The 16,801-nt window shown below is 39.6% G+C and overlaps 1 long non-coding RNA gene across 4 annotated transcripts in view; it reads left to right on the top strand.

Moving 5' to 3' along the window:
* LOC311585290 overlaps positions 1-16,801 on the top strand; it is a 91,763-nt gene that overhangs the window by 63,170 nt on the left and 11,792 nt on the right. For 2 of the 4 annotated variants that reach the window (XR_014775177.1, XR_014775178.1), the window contains one exon: positions 886-1,215. This is a non-coding gene — a long non-coding RNA (uncharacterized lncRNA). Of the gene's footprint in view, positions 1-885; positions 1,216-12,414; positions 13,384-16,801 lie in introns of those variants that run through there. The other 2 variants (XR_014775176.1, XR_014775175.1) reach the window with 2 other exon arrangements.

Here is a 16,801-nt window from a genome sequence, read left to right as displayed (position 1 = left end):
GAGGAGATGACTGGGACTGAGAGGCACCTGGACATCCCAGACTGACTGTTTGTTCTGTCCCCATGCTTCAACCTAGAAATGCCTTGTTTATCTGTGGGTGGTGGCGGTGGTGGTGGGGTCTTTGGTATTCTGACTGCTGTGGTGTTTGTATATTTCAATGGAAAAGAAAACATCTTAGGACATGTCCATTAAAATGTGTGTACACACTGATGAACTCTACATTAGTTCAGCAAGTAGTCTTACTGAAACCACTGTCCCAGGCTTCATGTCTCTGCCATGGCTTTGTAAGCTGTCACTGGAGGTGAGCAAGCTGGAAAAGGATGTGCAGGGACTCTGTTTTTTCATCTTTGCATGGCAGTGCCTGCTTTGGAAGCACAAGTTCTATTTATACAACTTTCATGTGCATGTAAAATTATTTCCAAAAGAACTCTTCAAAAATAAATATTAAAAAGCAATGATTATGTGGGGAAAAAAACATGTAATCTAAAACAAAGAATACAAAGGCTTTTTTGTATACTCTTAAAATTTTATGTCCATTTCAAATTATGCCAAAATTCAAAAATTTGCAAATAAAACAACAGGATATTGGTTTGCTTCTAGAACATTCAGAGAGTTAGGCTCCGGGTCATGCAGAGGGCTATAGAGCTGAAATGATGCTTTACACCTGATCTACTGAGAATGGCACTGTCTGCTATGATTGAGCTCAACCTCAAGGATTCCAGCACGATACCATAGACATGTCCACTGAGGATGGCTCCATCTACTATGAGTGACCACAACCCTGACCTTCCAGCAGTGGCACTGTGGGCAGAGGATATCAAAGCTGTAATCATTATCACTGTGTCTTGGAAACCTAAAATTAACTGTTTCCCTATTTCTCCACAGGAGTTCTGAGTCAGTCTCTTGCTGGAAAAGACAAAAGAAATGTGATTGTGTGTTATGTCTGGCCGCCACAGAGAAAAGCTGTCCCTCAAAGGCATGATTCACTAAGCACAGCAAGGAGTTGCTAAAATTAGATCATCAAAAAGACGAACAAAGGTCTACAAACAAGGTAGCAGAAGGATGCCCTTGCCTGCATCATTCTACCACTGGGCTAATTCTCATCTGAAGAAAGAGAGGCGGAAAGGTCAAAATAACCATCAATGATGCCAGGATGCTGAGGTACAGCCACAGGTCAGGCTTTGCAACATAGGTGTCTTAGGGGTGGGTTCAAGACAAAGCTCTTGACACTCAAGGAGGAAGATGCTTCTTGAGGAGGAGTGTGTTGAGTGTGTAAATGGAATGCTTATGTTGAGTGTGTAAATGGAATGCAGACCGTGTGCATGCACATGAAAGTTAGGGTATTCCCTTGTCCTTAACAACAACAAAAAAAAAAGCAATCAGGTCTCTAGCAGAGAAAGATCTGTAACACCTTTACTTCTGCTGCTTAATAATTGATGCGAGCATAGTGGGAAAAGGTGGAGATGAAACACTCATAAATTATGCAAAAGTGAAAAAGAGGAAGAAGAAATCTTCTAAGAAAGGACTAATACTTAGAGAGAAAATAAATATTATTGGTAATAAAATTGAGGTAAAAGTCATTGAGGACATAATGTTTGTTCTGTGACTATAAATGATTCACATGAAAATTACTCAAGCTTGTGTTAGTGCAAAACTGGAAATTTAGATGTTTAAATCTTGCCTGGTTTCACAAGCATCACACATTCTTTCAGCTCATCATCAGTATCATGCAAATATGACCCAACTGAGCACAAATCCTCTAACACTGGAGTATCCCACAGTGACTGTGTTTTCATTGATATTTCTAGAATAAGTAACTCAGAGATGTGAAGATCTGTTACTTTTGTGCAAATAAGTGAATTTCATCAACCATGAATGCACCATTGCTGTTATATTCTGTTAAATTAAATAATTAATGTTACCCATGACCTGTCCATTCTGAAACTAAAGGCATTACATATTGTGAACAAATTTATGGGGAATTTTGACATTGGGGCTTAGCATGTTTCTATCCTAAGAAGTAAATAATACATAACTATATTGATATCCTTTCATAGATTTATCTTGTTTTGAGATAGGGTCTTGCTGCACAGGCCAGGCAAATTGCCTGTATTCCTTATGGTCTGGAAATCACAAGCCTCCTGCCTCAGCCCTTTGAGTACTGGGATTTTTGCAGGCGGGGGGGAGGGGGGGCAGGGGGAGGCCAGGGGGGAGGAGGGGGGAGGAGTTAAAGAGAAAAGATGAAGAGTTTCCAGACTCATTTGGTGCCAGGGTGATATTGAGAAAGCATTGCCTTAGAAGAATCTCCCACAAATATTACAACCTCTTCTTCACTTTTTAAAAGAGATTTTATTTTTTTAATGTGTATTTCTTTTTTTATGTTTTATTTTTCTTTTCTTTTTTTTTTTTAATTTATTCTTGTTACATCTCAATGGTTATCCCATCCTTTGTATCCTCCCATTCTTCCCTCCCTCCCATTTTCTCCTTATTCCCCTCCCCTATGACTGCGCCTGAGGGGGCCTTCCTCCCCCTGTTTATGCTCATTCTCCACAGTTGAGTGGAGAGTGGGGTCTGACTTTCACACCTACTCTGGTGCCTCATATTTGACCATGTCCCCTGGAGGAGGAGACCTGGTGGCACTCAAAGGAAGGATAGCAGGCTACCAAGAAGAGACTTGATATCCTATGAGCATATAAAGATTTTATTTTTTAATTGTGTGTGTTAATGGGCAGGGTGCAGGCGGGGTATAGAGCACATGGGTGCAGTTGCCCAGGCAGGCCAGAAGAGGGCGGTGAATTTCTCTGAGGCTAGAATTATAGGTGGGTTGTGAGGCACCTGACATGAATGGGACTGAACATGGGTCCTAGGCAAGAGCAACATGACTCTTAACAGCTGAGCCATCTCTCTAGTCTTTCATTTCCTTCTAAAATTAAGTACTGTCCCTACTAATGTCTCCCAAGGAGAAAAACACAGTCAGTGTTTAAGTTATAGAACAACCAGGGCATTTCATGATCTGTGCATCAGTTCAAACTAATTAAATTAAATAAGGCAATGGAATCCATGTTAAAAATCTTTAAGAACTCAAAACGAGATGTACGAATCTAAATAGCATAACTGGTAAAATCTACAATGTTTGGGAAAAAACAGGTCATGAAATATATAAATATTAAAACATGGAAGAAAAAAGTTACTTTTATGGCAAAAATCAGTATAATTCATGCTGTTCTAAATCCTACTTAAAACAGTTTTTAATTCTCTAGGAGCAAGAAGGTAGACATAGAGATGTGCCTGACAATACTTATCCAACAGATTGAGGTTATGGGTCAAGGATCTCAAGTACCATGTTTCACTCTTAGGCAGAGGTAGGAGCCAAGGAAACGGACCCTAGATTCAGGGTTGGTTTCCTGTCCCAGTAATGAACACCACTGGAAACCTATAGTAACAGGCACATGAGATACCAACTACCATAGGAACTCATGTGTGATAAGGAAAACTGGTGGGTGAAGGAGAGACCCTTCAGATTTTAGATGAGCACATGCCAAGTTGCCCAAAGCATGACAGATACAGTGTAGATTTTCATATTCTGCAACCAATCCTAGTTCTTTTTACATATTTTATTTTTGGTCTGGTTTTTATGATCTCATGAATCCAATGATTTTCATTGCTAATAAATATCCAGGGAGCCATGACATTGTATTGCTCATCCAGTATTTTCATTAATTATTGAAGCACTTGACAGACACAGAACATCATGGGAAAATGAAACAAAATATCCCATAATTTCACCTTGCAAAGATGAAGCAAGCATCATTAACTTTGATATACAGGCTTTCAGCATTTTTCATATTTTATATACAGACTTATACACCATTGTTATAAAAGTAGTAAAATACATTATGTATCCTTCAACAGATGATCACATTATCATAATTGCTTATTCATTCATCTTCCCTGCTGAGCTAGGCAAGGACAGCATTTTAATTACCATCACATACTAACTATCTAGCACAATATACCTAGTAAAAGAAAACAGTAAGTATAGATATACAGCTTGTACACAATCACACACACTCACACACGTGCACATACTCACAGACATACATATTCACATACACTTACACACACTCACAAATACATACACACGCTCATACACACACTTATACTCACGCACACAAAGCACTCCACAGCAAGATGCAATAATTTAGAGACCTACATACAATTATTAGAAGTATGGTTTCCTTTACTCACAGCAAAACTGCATCATATTATACTTTAAGAATCTTTGCCATTTTGATAAAATTTGCTTGTGTTTCATTTTTCTATCTTTGTATTTCCATGCTATTATGCTACCAAGCCTGACTAACTTTGATATGGGCCATTTGTTATTGCAAAATAAACATTAGCGTCCATTTGCCTGCACTATGCCTTTGCTAAACATGAATTGCTTCATTGAAAACTGGAGCCAAAACTGTGTTTGTTCTGTTGTCCGCCGCCTCTTTTTTTTGGCTTGTTTCAATTCAATGTACATCATCCATAGTGGCCATCTGAGCTGTGCACCACCCTCCAGATTCCTACCTGCCCTTCAGTGTGTGATATCAGAGTTTGAAGAGAGAGGAAATGCTAGTGTATAAATTCCATCCCGACTCCTCTGAACACCTAGTGTCCTTCAGCAAGACAATAAATCCCATGGCTTCAAGCTTTTCATTTAAGACAAATAATGCCAATTAGCCTTGTTAGGGTGGTAAAAGATCCAATAATACAAAAATATGCAAAAGCACTCTGCAAATACAAATGTATGCTATTGTTGCTGCTCTTGCTTCGACCTTCCTAGGGGACGTTACCTCCATCCATCATCTGTTTGGAAGCAAATTGGCAAAGACAGGTTCCTTGTCAAGGCTACGGTAAAACACAAGAGAAATGTGACATGCTCGTGGCCCTCAAAGTTTGCATTTTCTGAGAAGTTAATGAAGCTAAACACGAACTTACTCCACAGGCCCTGTGATCCCACCCTCAGGGTAACCCAATTGCTCCACTTGTCTTCCCACGGCAGTGGAGATGTGTGCCGCAAAAGGAAACACGCTCAGTTCCCTCTCGAGGGTTATTCAAACATGGAGCGTATTGACCTGCATGAAAAGAAGCCTGGTGCTTAGGAAAGTGCTGGCAGGGAATTCTAAATAAGCTAGAACACTTCTAAGTCTGGCCAGCTTATTTAAAATATGAGAGAGGAAAAGAAAACCCTTTTTTAAAACTGTCTCTTTTCTAGTCTTCCTCAGCAGGCTTTACACAATTCTGACATGTGCTGGGACACAGTGATTCCCAACCTTGGCATTCCAGCCATTTGAGAAGTGCATGTCTCAGACAGCATTGTATGAGGACACAAAATGCTTGCCAGCCAATTATGTTCATTTTGTTCACATAAAAGCACATAAATGCACTGTAATATTTTAGATTGTTCAAAGATTTGTCTACAGGACACAATTTTTCTTATTGACAATGGATAATCATTGCAAACGTATGCAAACAAATACAGATAACAGGGAAAAGGGACTACAGTGCGCATGTTTCTTAAATTAATCTCCTGGAGTCCCAGAGTCCTACCAAACATTTTCAGTGAGATTTTCACTCATTTTAGCCAGCAAACTGCTCCAGTGAATTCAGTAGAACCTTTATAGCAAACTTTGAGTCTACTCTCAAATTGATCAGACATTCTGGCTGCTAAAACTAATACAAAACAAGCCATTTCTATCCTACATTAGGCAACTAATAGCTCAAAATTAATTCATAAAAGTTAGAGAGTTGGGAAACATAATTTCATTGCACTGATTTTATAGCTGTGGGAATTTACATTCAGCGTGGCAGTTGTTTTCCTGGGGTTGGGCCTGGGATCCCCTGGCTCCTAATAAAATATTTCTTTGCTGTCCACCAAAACCCAACACAATGAGGTTGTTTTATGTGAGTTGCCTGGCCTCATGAGATGCCTCAGTGGTTAAAGGCATTCCTTTTCAATGCTGATAACATGAGTGCAATCCCCAGATCCTACATGGTAGAAGGAGAACATGCATGCCCACATGGACTCTAACCCCCACACTCATGAGATGGAACATGCATGTGCACATAAACGCACAAAATAAACTAGCTAAATTGTTCAAAAAGAGAAAAGAAAAGAAAAGAGCTGCCTAGACAAAAATAAATAATTCTCTCGTGTATTCAGCAGGCTGATAGAAGGCCCACGTAGAAGGCTTGCAGGGCCACACTTACCCGGGTATGGGAACACAAAGATAAGACAGACAAATTCCCTGCATTAAGAGAACACTAAGCCTAATGGAATAATATATTTACATAAATGAGGAATACAAAATTAGAAATTTAAATATTGTCAAAGACATAGAGATGATGAGCTCCCACAGAGGTTACTAAATATGAAGTTTAGATGGTTTTAGTTTCAGGCCAAACAATTCATTAGCATACTAAAAGGCATATGCTGGTAGAGGACACAGACAGCTCTAGTCAGTACAGGTCACTTTCACCTATGAGTGCACATTCTTCTCTTCCTGTGGTTTTGTCTTCTGACTTAACAATCCTATACAACACTGAATTAAGTCTCAGGATAAATAATGGTTTCCTCCATGTGTTTTTCCAGGCCATCTCAATCAATGGCTACCTTTGGAGAATCCCACATCAAGACACACTCTACCTGTATTCATGGCCTTTCATCACATATTCCTGGAGGTTGTAATTGGAAAATTTTGTTGAGAGAAAGTACTCATGACAATAAAAGGTAGTAAATACAGGCTTCACTTGTGGGAGGCTACTGGGATGGGGCCTGTAGTGAGAGACAGAGACCAGACTCAGTTTCACAGGCAGGAAGGACAGCTGAAGACGTATGAAGGATGAGGGTGGTGTTAACAAATGGGAAATTAAGAGAAAACATCAAAGGGAGAGGGGTTCTTGCTAGAGTGACTCAATAGCCTCTTGTTGAAGGCAGAACAATGGGGTGGAATGCCAAGGATGAGAAGTTTCTGCTTGAACCATTTGGCAGGATTTTTATGAACATTGGACTACATGGGTCATGGTCAGAGTCCAATGTTAGGGCTTTGGAAGAGGAAGAGGGAGAGACAGAGACAGAGAGATAGAGGGAGAAACACACACATACACACACACACACAGAGAGAGACAGACAGAGACAGAGACAGAGAGATAGAGGGAGAAACACACACATACACAGAGAGAGAGAGAGAGAGAGAGAGAGAGAGAGAGAGAGAGAGACAGAGACAGAGACAGAGACAGAGACAGAGACAGAGACAGAGAAAGACAGATTCGGAGAAACAGAGACAGGGAGGGAGGAAAAGGGAGAAAGATGGGGGAGACATTTATCAATGCTTTGGTCTTGACTTTCTCTCTTACCTTTTATGTCTTATCATCCAGCCATATGTTCCTTCCATTTAATTCAAAATAAACAGCGTAAGATTGCCAACCATCTCACTTAATTTCCCCTTTCTCTTGGCTTTGTCCTGGCTTCTCTTTCCTTCTGAAATGTCTTCCTTTCTTTTTGTTCTTTTGGCATGATTTCCTTCAGAAACTCTTCCTAATATCTTACTCTGACTTCTAAATTCCTTGTTGTCAGATTGGGTCTGACAGGGGAAAAAGCAAGTATAGGAAGCTAGGGTGGAAGCCAGTGCTGCTTCTTTGAACAGGATGTTGACTACATGTTGGAGGTGATTTTTATTGTTTGTTTGTTTGTTTGTTTGTTTTTTTAAGCAAGATCAGAAGATTCAAAGTATGTGACTGTGGAGCTTCAAAGGCAAACCATTATCTTAGGGTTTCTACTGATCGCTATGATAAAGCAAAAAACAGAAAACACCATCATCACAAACAACTTGCTGAGGCAAGGCTTTATTTCAGCTTCCAACTCCCAGGGTCGTACTTCATTGCTGTGGGAAGTCAGGGCAGGAACTCAAACAGGGCAGGAACCAGGAGGCAGGATCAAATGCAGAGGCCATAGAGTGCTGCTCACTAGCTTGCTCTCCATAAATTACTGAGGCTGCTTTTTTTTTAAATAACACCTTGCTAGCCCAGGAGTGGCACCACATTAGAACTGGACTCTTCCACATTAATTATCAGTCAAGAAAATACACTATAGTTGTATGCACAGGCCAATCTGATGCAGATATTTTCTCAATTAAGGTTCCTTCTTCCAAATGTCCCTAGCTTGTGTCAGGTTGACATAAACCTAGCAAGCACAAGAGGATTCTTTGTGAATCCATCTTGTCAGGAACATGCTTAATTGCCTGGCAATCTCATAGGATTTACCTAAGTGAATTCTGCATCCTTAACCATGCTTTCTTTTTCCACCAAGGACACTCTAATTCAAGCCTGTACTCAGCTATGGAACATCTGAAAGAGAGAGCCCTCTGGCTTACTCCATGTCTCTTTCACTTTTCCAGCACGCCTATGATTTCTTTCAGAAAATTTATTTCAGGCAATTGGCCTCCCCTATTTAATAACCCAATGTAGAAAGTTGGGTAGACACCTTACTGGATGTAAAGATGCAAATCTTCAGTGGTTTCCTCAGAAATCAAAAATAGGAATTGTGAGGAAGCATACAAAACTGTGGACTCCATGGAGGAAACAACCATAGATTTAGTTTAAGAGATTCTGATTCAGCATGCCTGGCCATCTGCTGTGTTTGTGTTGGCAGCAGAATATAGTTGCCATGAGTTTACTTGATACCCACATCATAAGCCAGAGATGGCTGGGGAAATGATTTTGTCCAATGTCCCGAAAGAAAGGCATTTTAGGAGTGCAAGGAAGAACTGTTGCTAGAGTGCAGTGATATACAGAGAATGGTGAATAAGATCAGAATATGCCACACCAAATATGCCACTGTACTCTGTGAGTTATTTTGAGCTAAAGGCAGTTGAAGGAAATTAGACACAAAAAGACTCCAGCTGGCTGCCAAAAAGAGTATAAAATTCCTTTTATGATGGTGTTCCAAGCAGGAGTAGAAAGATACATCTTATCACTGGAGATGGAAAGCTGTATGAAGATACATGGGCAAGCATCTCTAGAGGCCACATGCCTAGCATCAGCTCCTAATGTATTTATGTCTCTTCAGTTTACCACCAATAAAAGCACTCTCATTTTCCTCCATCTCTTGAATTCTATTAGAGAAGCTTACCTCTGCATTACCTGCTTTCTTCTCCAAGTTCTCTCATTCCCGGCTTTCTTCTGTCTGTGCTTTTATCATTGTTTTCATTTTCATCTTCAGATCTTGAACTGTTTTATTGATTTACTTCATCTGATTGTTTGTATTTTCCAGAATTTCTCCCAGCGCCTCTCTATCGGCCTCTTTAATGTCTTCAATCTGTTTGGCTGCATCTGCCTGCATTTGTTTACAGATTTTGTTTCCTCCATTATCACCTTCATTACTAAGGATTTGAGGTCATTTTCCTGTGCTTCATTTGTGTTTGAGTTCTCAGGCTTGAATTCTTTGGAATAGCTGGGATCTGGAGATGCCATATTGTTTTGGGTTTTATGCTGGCCTTTAGTCATCTTGCTGTCTTTGACGTTGGTAGGTAATTTCTGGTATCCTTTCCTGGGGTTCTCCAGGTCTTACAGTCTGTAGTTCCCATCTGGGCCCCTAGTCTCTATCCTGCAGATCAGGTACCATGCATGTTCTGCACTCTCATTTTCTTTCTCTAATTATTTCTTCACAATTTATCACTTTTGCTTACAATGGTATATAAGTCCCCAAGTATAAACATTTCTTCAGGGTTTTCGATTCTTATCCATGAAAGACCTCTGGTTGCATAACATTCTCAAAATAGTGTCATCAGATTTTATATGTGTGTGTCTGTGTATGTATATATATATATGTATATATATATATATATATATATATATATATATATAACATTTACATGTCAATCTCACTTTTGTCAGTTTATTTCCCCAAGCCTTCAAAAGGAAACAAAAAGAGATGAAAACCCTTCTCTTCCTTGTACACATTTCCCTATTATTCATGTAATTTTTCTCCCATGGTTATATATTAGAATCACCTGAGAAGATTGTAAGAATCCCGGTGCTCATCCTCCAGTCCAGCACAATTGAGAAAGACCCAAGCATCAGTCTGTTTTCAAAATCTTTAGGCAATTTTGAACAACAAAGAATGAGAACCACTGGCCTTTTTTCTTGGTATCCAAAGTTACTGAGAGTACCTAGTAACCTGGAGGTGAAGCAAGTTCAAGGTGGAAAGCAAATCTGATGGCTGGTGTTAACTTCAAGGTACTTATTGCAGGATTGGTACCAACATTACTTGGAAAAGATTAATCCATAATGTGGTATCTCAAAAGCATGGAAGTTATGCCAGAATACAGGACATCTTAAAGTGTGTTTTTCCCCTGACTTCCCAATACAAATTATCTGCATACTCATTGTATTACTTCAAACTTGCTTAAATACCTGAAATATCTATTCTATTGGAAGTCTTTCTTGAATAGGAAATGATCATATTGTTTACTTTTTAATATTTTTGCTTATCTGCAGTATTTCCCAGATCAATAAATGTATGTTGAGAAATGAATTATTTGTATGTATATTACTTAGTGTCTTGGTCCATTAAGGCTATGGTAACAAAAATGCTATGGAATCATTTAAACAACAAACATCTCTCAACTTTCTGGGGACTGGGTAGAATTGGTGTCTGCTATATCTGTGATAAGCTACCTTTATTCATGAGGGGTCTACCTTAATGACTGCATTGCTTCCCCAAAGCCCACCTCCTAAAACTTACCTTTGGGGTAACATTTCAACTTCATAATTGTGAAGGAACATGATGATTCAGTCCATATCACATCACCTAATTTTTAGGTACAATATTGAGAGCTCTTTCCTTTCAAAATAAGTTAAAAGCCTTGGATTAAAGATATAGGTGCCATTTTCTTAGATTAAGGAACTCTTAAAAAATTTCTTATAGAACACCAAGTAAAATCCTTCTCTTTAAGTAGCTCAATTTGTAGATGGTAAATGCATATCTCACATTAGAAAGAGACATAATGCTAGACAAGTTATGTTTCACTGCTATGCAAATACAGAGGCTAAAGACCAGGCAGAAAGATAGTTTAATTCCAATCTATGCTTATAATTAATTCATGAGAAAAGTCCCATTTAAAAGGTTGCTCATAAAAATCATGTGTTTAAAGAAGGCAATCATAGGATATAAATGAAAATGGGCAGAGAATGATTCGGGGTTCAAGTACTTCCTGAAGCTGCCTCTGAATATTAAACTTGTATTGGCTTTCTGTCAAATAAAACAAGCATGCCTTCATAAAAGAAATGACCTGCTTACCTGGTTACTGTTGTTAAACTAACTGCTGGGAGAGAGAGAGAGAGAGAGAGAGAGAGAGAGAGAGAGAGAGAGGATTAAAACCCTGCAGATAACCACTTCTTTGAGGGGCGTTGGTTTTTCAAGACAGGGTTTCTCTGTTTCTCTATGTACCCCTGGCTGTGCTGAACTTGCTTTGTAGATGAGGCTGGCCTAGAACTCACAGAGATCCACCTGCCTCTGCCTCCCTGAGTGCTGCGATTAAAGCCATGTTCCACCACACCCAGCTACAAATAACCATATCAATCTACCCACTAAAGTTCAGGCTACTCATCCGCTCGCTCCGTGTTCATGGTATTTTCCATGCACTGTCATCAAGCCCAGCCTGACTAAATGTGCATGCATAGCTACCATAGTGTTACATCTTGATCAGGAAAATTCAGTGGAAGCCTGATAGACACAATAGGTAGGAAGTGTGCAAGAGTTAACTCGCACAGTCACTCATTCAAGTACAACAGTATGTGTGAAAAAGTGAAAGTGGACCGAGCGTTGTATTAAGGGCCAAGGATACAACAGTAAATAAGGCAACCCCCTCTTCAGTAGAAATTATAAAACCTACTACAGGAGAAGAACACAGCAACTGAGCAGAGAACAGCAAAGAAATAAATGCAAAAATATTTCTTAAGTGGAAAAACAGTGATTGAAAACGATAACAAAATCTGAATTAGTGTAACTTGTGTATTCACAAGCCTTCCCCCGCAAACAAATGTAAGCGCAGCCTCAAGTATGATGTGCATTGTGTGGGAGGGATATAGAGGGCGAAGACCCATCACTTCTACTGTAGAGAGATACCTAAAGTGTCTCTTTGTCTCTGCAGAATGAGTAGTACTCAAAGGAGGTGGAGATTACACACAAACAGGGCAAGATAGTGATCAGTAGTCAAGGCCACTTCATGTCCTGCTTCTCAGACAGAACTAGAGAAATATAGCCATAGAGAGGCTACCGTGAATGGATAAACTCCAGGGACACACTTAGCTTTCTGCCTGATTGGAAACTCGAAACAATGACAAGTATCTGGTCTTTCTCCTTAGGCACCTTCCCAGCAGGGAACCTGAGCTCAGGGGCCAGATTTGCTAAGATCCGCTACGTCCAGTCCAATTTCTACCTACACGGAGGTCCTGAGAACGTACGCTGGCCAGGAGTGATATGCCTTCTCTGCATACTTGAAGTTCAGCTAGGGAATCCATGTTCCCTGAAGGCTAAGAAAAGCCAGTCTTCCAGTGTCATGGACTCTGTCCCCTTGGACATTGGACCCATGTGGCCCTCTCAGGTCTTTAGCAGAGGTTCTGACAGTCTTGCTATAGCTTGTGCCAGTAAAGGAAAAGAATGCTTTGCTGGACTAGCAAATTTCAAACATACATATTACAAACCCATAGGATGGCATAGCAGGTACCTCAGTAATCAATAAGAGTTCTTTTTAAAGCATTCTGTACAAACAAGTGGATGACATTGGATGTATCTCTATGAGGAGAAAGAGAGCTTTACTGTATTTAACCACACAGCTTTTGGCTTAACTAAGCACCCGGACACATTTTCTCATGCTATATTTAGGCAGCAGGCTTCCATGTTTAAGGGATTGTGAATTATTGAAAAGCACTTTGCAAAAAATTGGCAGAAATCCCTAAGCCACAGTCTGAATGAGGTTTTTAAACTTCTAATATTTCTTCGGCACAGCCCTGTGTGAAAGTAGCACTCAAGGGGATCAGAGCACTAAACAGAGTGAGGATTTTGTAATTAAATAGCCAAATCAGTGACAAGAAATAAAGAAAAGGGAATACCAATTTAGACACGGAGAACCTGTGGGGCTTTTTAATTTATTCTTTTTTAAATTGCGTGTGTCTATACGTGGGGGTATGCACACATGAGTGCAGATTGTCCACGGAGGCCAAAGGAACATGCTGAAATGCTCCCTCCCGTGAGAGCTGGAGTACAGAAGTGCCAAGCTGGATCCTAACAACTGAGTTCCAGCTCTCTGCAAGAGCAGCACACACTCTTATCCATCATGCTATCTGCCATCACTTAGAACCACGTGTTTTGATTTGAGCTTTACAACCTGAAAAGCATGAGGCTCCAGATAGAACCTAACTCCTCTGAGTTTCATTCCTTCTGTAAGGTGGAGTTAACCTGTCTCCGAGCATTGACCAGGTTATTATAACAAAAGCCGTATATGTGTGCATATAGTCACATGGTTATGTATGCATATACTATTGTTATATTGCTACACACATATATTAATAGCCATCTACTAACATACAAATATACAGACTAAGCATATATATTTAATATTAGCACATTGATATTTGTGATATACTAATGATAAATATATATATACTATTTATGTATATAGTATATATGTAATCGTATATATATTATATATATATATATATTATTTCAAACTAAAAGAAAACACAGAGATGAATGAATCCAGTTATTCCTGCTTCTCAGGATTTTCAGGGTTGTTATATGGGTTTGACTGGTGCCCAAAGCCCATTGTTTTCTTTATAAAGTCTTTCGTGACTTCCATAAGAATTTAAATTTTTGCCATTCTTTCCCCATAATTTCTTCCTTTATCTATATGAACCCCCTCATTCTCAGTTACAACTGGAAGTATTATCTGTTATATTTAGGAATCTCACAGTCCCTCCCAAATTCTCAGCATGGGGACCATCTATCCTTCTAATAGTTATACAAACTCTGGGTAACTCACATGTCCTTCCTAAAATGCTGACCTTCTCCTGGCTTCCCCACCATGGAAGTCAACCACATGTCTTTGATCCTCCATGCTCTCCAAGGTGGAAGTTGAGCTGACCTAGTCCTTTTCTGTTGCTGTATTAAAATGCCACAGACTGGTTGCTTGTAAAGAAAAAAAAGTATTGCTTGCATTTTTAAAGACCAGGAAGACACAGGGCATCACACAATATTTGGTGAAGGCTTCTGTGCTGCATCATACATAGTGGAAAGGCAGGTAGAAGCATCTGAGACAGAAAAATTAGATGGCCCATCCATTTCTCAAGGACTCGCTCCTCCTGTTATAAAAAGGTTACCCTAAGATAGATACCCCACCCTTTATAAAGTTTCAATGTGAGCACTGACCTGCTCCACTCTGCCACCCACCCCTTAGAGGCAAGCTTATCCTAGACGGCCACTGGAATGCACATTAACCCAATAAGAAAAGAGCTCCAATAAAAAACATTATCTATGGGCATCTGTCCCTCAAATGCCTCGCCTCATTAAATCACAGTTCTAATCTAAAGAAGTCATGAGGGCTGAAGAACTGATACTCAGTTTTTCCTTTGTTAACTTCTACATATGTGATTCTGTCTCCCATGCCCCTTTTATCACATTTTATCACATTGGTGTCATACTCCAATATTCTACCACAGATGCTAAGCATCATTATATACTTACATCTGTATTGGAAAGGAAAATATGACCATGGACTATTGAGTTCTGAGTATTCTCTTGTTTGATATGCATCATATTTTTATCTAAACGGGCACAAAAATTGTGCCTTCAATTGTGAAGGTGAAAGATGTGTGTGTGTGTGTGTGTGTGTGTGTGTGTGTGTGTGTGTGTGTTATACACATGTGTCTGTGGTGTACAGTTTTATGGAAATAGATGTGGAAGTAAGAAGTCAATGTTTGGTGTCTTCCTCCACCACTCTTCATCTCATTTTTAAAACATGTTCTTTCATTGAAGTAGGAGCTCATCAACATGCTCGGTAGGCTAGCCAGTAAACTCCAGCAACTATGGACATGTGTCATCACATATATTTTTAAGTAAGTACTTGGAGCTTGAACTCAGGTCCTCATGGCTGCCTGCAAAATGTTTTACTAATTGATCAATCTCACCAGCTCTAAATGAAGCTTTTAAGACAAGACAATGTAGCTAAGCCCAAAGCCAGTCACATTCTTAAGCACATGACAGAAGCAAACGCTTGCTTGGACTATCTCCCACTGCAGTGGCCCAAATGCAAAATAATGGGGGCGGGGCGAATATAATCAGGATTCTAAAGTCATATGTTTGAAGAAAATGGTGTTTTCTTCATGAAGTTCTCCTTTCCCCTCCTCCAACAACTACTCATTTGTGTAGATGCACGCCTTTAAAATAGTCAAAGTCTGCTGCAGAAACAAAAGAACAACTCGGCCTTGAACCTGACTGAGCCTTTATACTCTACGTCTAAGTTGGTAAGCCTGAGAAAGGACACTTCAAGGATGAGATCAACAAAGTGCAGGTGTGGGGAGCATCAAAGGGTAAGATGCTTGCTTCCTTAAACAATAAATGGCAAGTATAAAAAGGAGACTTGGCAGTAAAACAGCAGAGTGAGATTTTGAGAAATGTAGATTCATGTCAGTGTATAGAGACACACAGGCTGATTCAAATACCAGACTGAACCTGATCAAGGAAGTTTAATGCTGCTTGGCATTCAATCATATTAAGGGAACATTAATATTTTCAAGAGTTAAGCTATCGGCATACTTCCCAAAGGGCTCTTATCATTCAAATAGTCAGACTGGTGTGTTTGAGTAGAACTGTGCAAAAATTGCTTCATAATAACCCAGTGTAGGATGGAAATGGGAGAGTTAGAGGAACACAGGGTGTCGGTGGCTTGAGTGTTGGAGTTAGGTGGCCGTGCAGGTGGGTTGGTTGTTCCATTCTCTGTGTTTTCACATACATTTTGGGTTTTTCATATTAAAATGTTTTTTAAAACTAGCTGAGTCTTGATGTGGTAAAGAATTTGTCTTTTCAACTAACTATGTTGACTTAGTGTGGGTAGGAAATTGATTTATTCTTTCCTTTGTTTACCAAGTGCAGAAAAGCAAAGAGACACCAGCACTAATGCTAATAATGGAAGCTCTGCGACACCACTCACCACAGAACGTATTTGCTTTGTGCTACACCACAGAGTGGGGAGATGCAGAGCATAACACTGTCCTTTGAGCTGAGTAGGAAAGGCTATTTTTTTTCTCTCTGTAAGAGCAATAGAAGTGCAACCAAATGATCCACCCTTGCTTAGAAACAAAATGGCACTGAGCCATTATTCAGGTCTCTGTGTAAAAAAGGTGATGGATCCTACAACCTGTGGGGAGATAAACTACAGCTAGAATTTACTCAAATACCATCTAAGCTACTGAAACACGGCAGCTAAGGGAAGGATACACAGATGGCACTGTTAGTTTCTATAATATTTACTGTCTATTTTTTTTTAACTCTTACAAAGAAGTGTGGACCGGACACACAGCCACTTGTTACGGTTCCATTCCTTTTTCTTTTCCAATCATGTTACTATGTTACTATTAGAAACATTTAAGGGTTTTCAGAACTTGCTTACATTACATGTATCTTGAGAATCAGAATAAGTATAATCAACACACTTGTAAATTCTGGGAGCCTCGGAGGGTCTTTTACACATACTGT

This window comes from Acomys minous (genome assembly GCF_964271855.1).
Source record: "Acomys minous genome assembly, chromosome: 15".
Classification (NCBI taxonomy): Eukaryota; Metazoa; Chordata; class Mammalia; order Rodentia; family Muridae; genus Acomys; species Acomys minous.
Note: the sequence above shows the minus strand (reverse complement) of the source record. Positions and strands in the feature narration are given on the sequence as shown.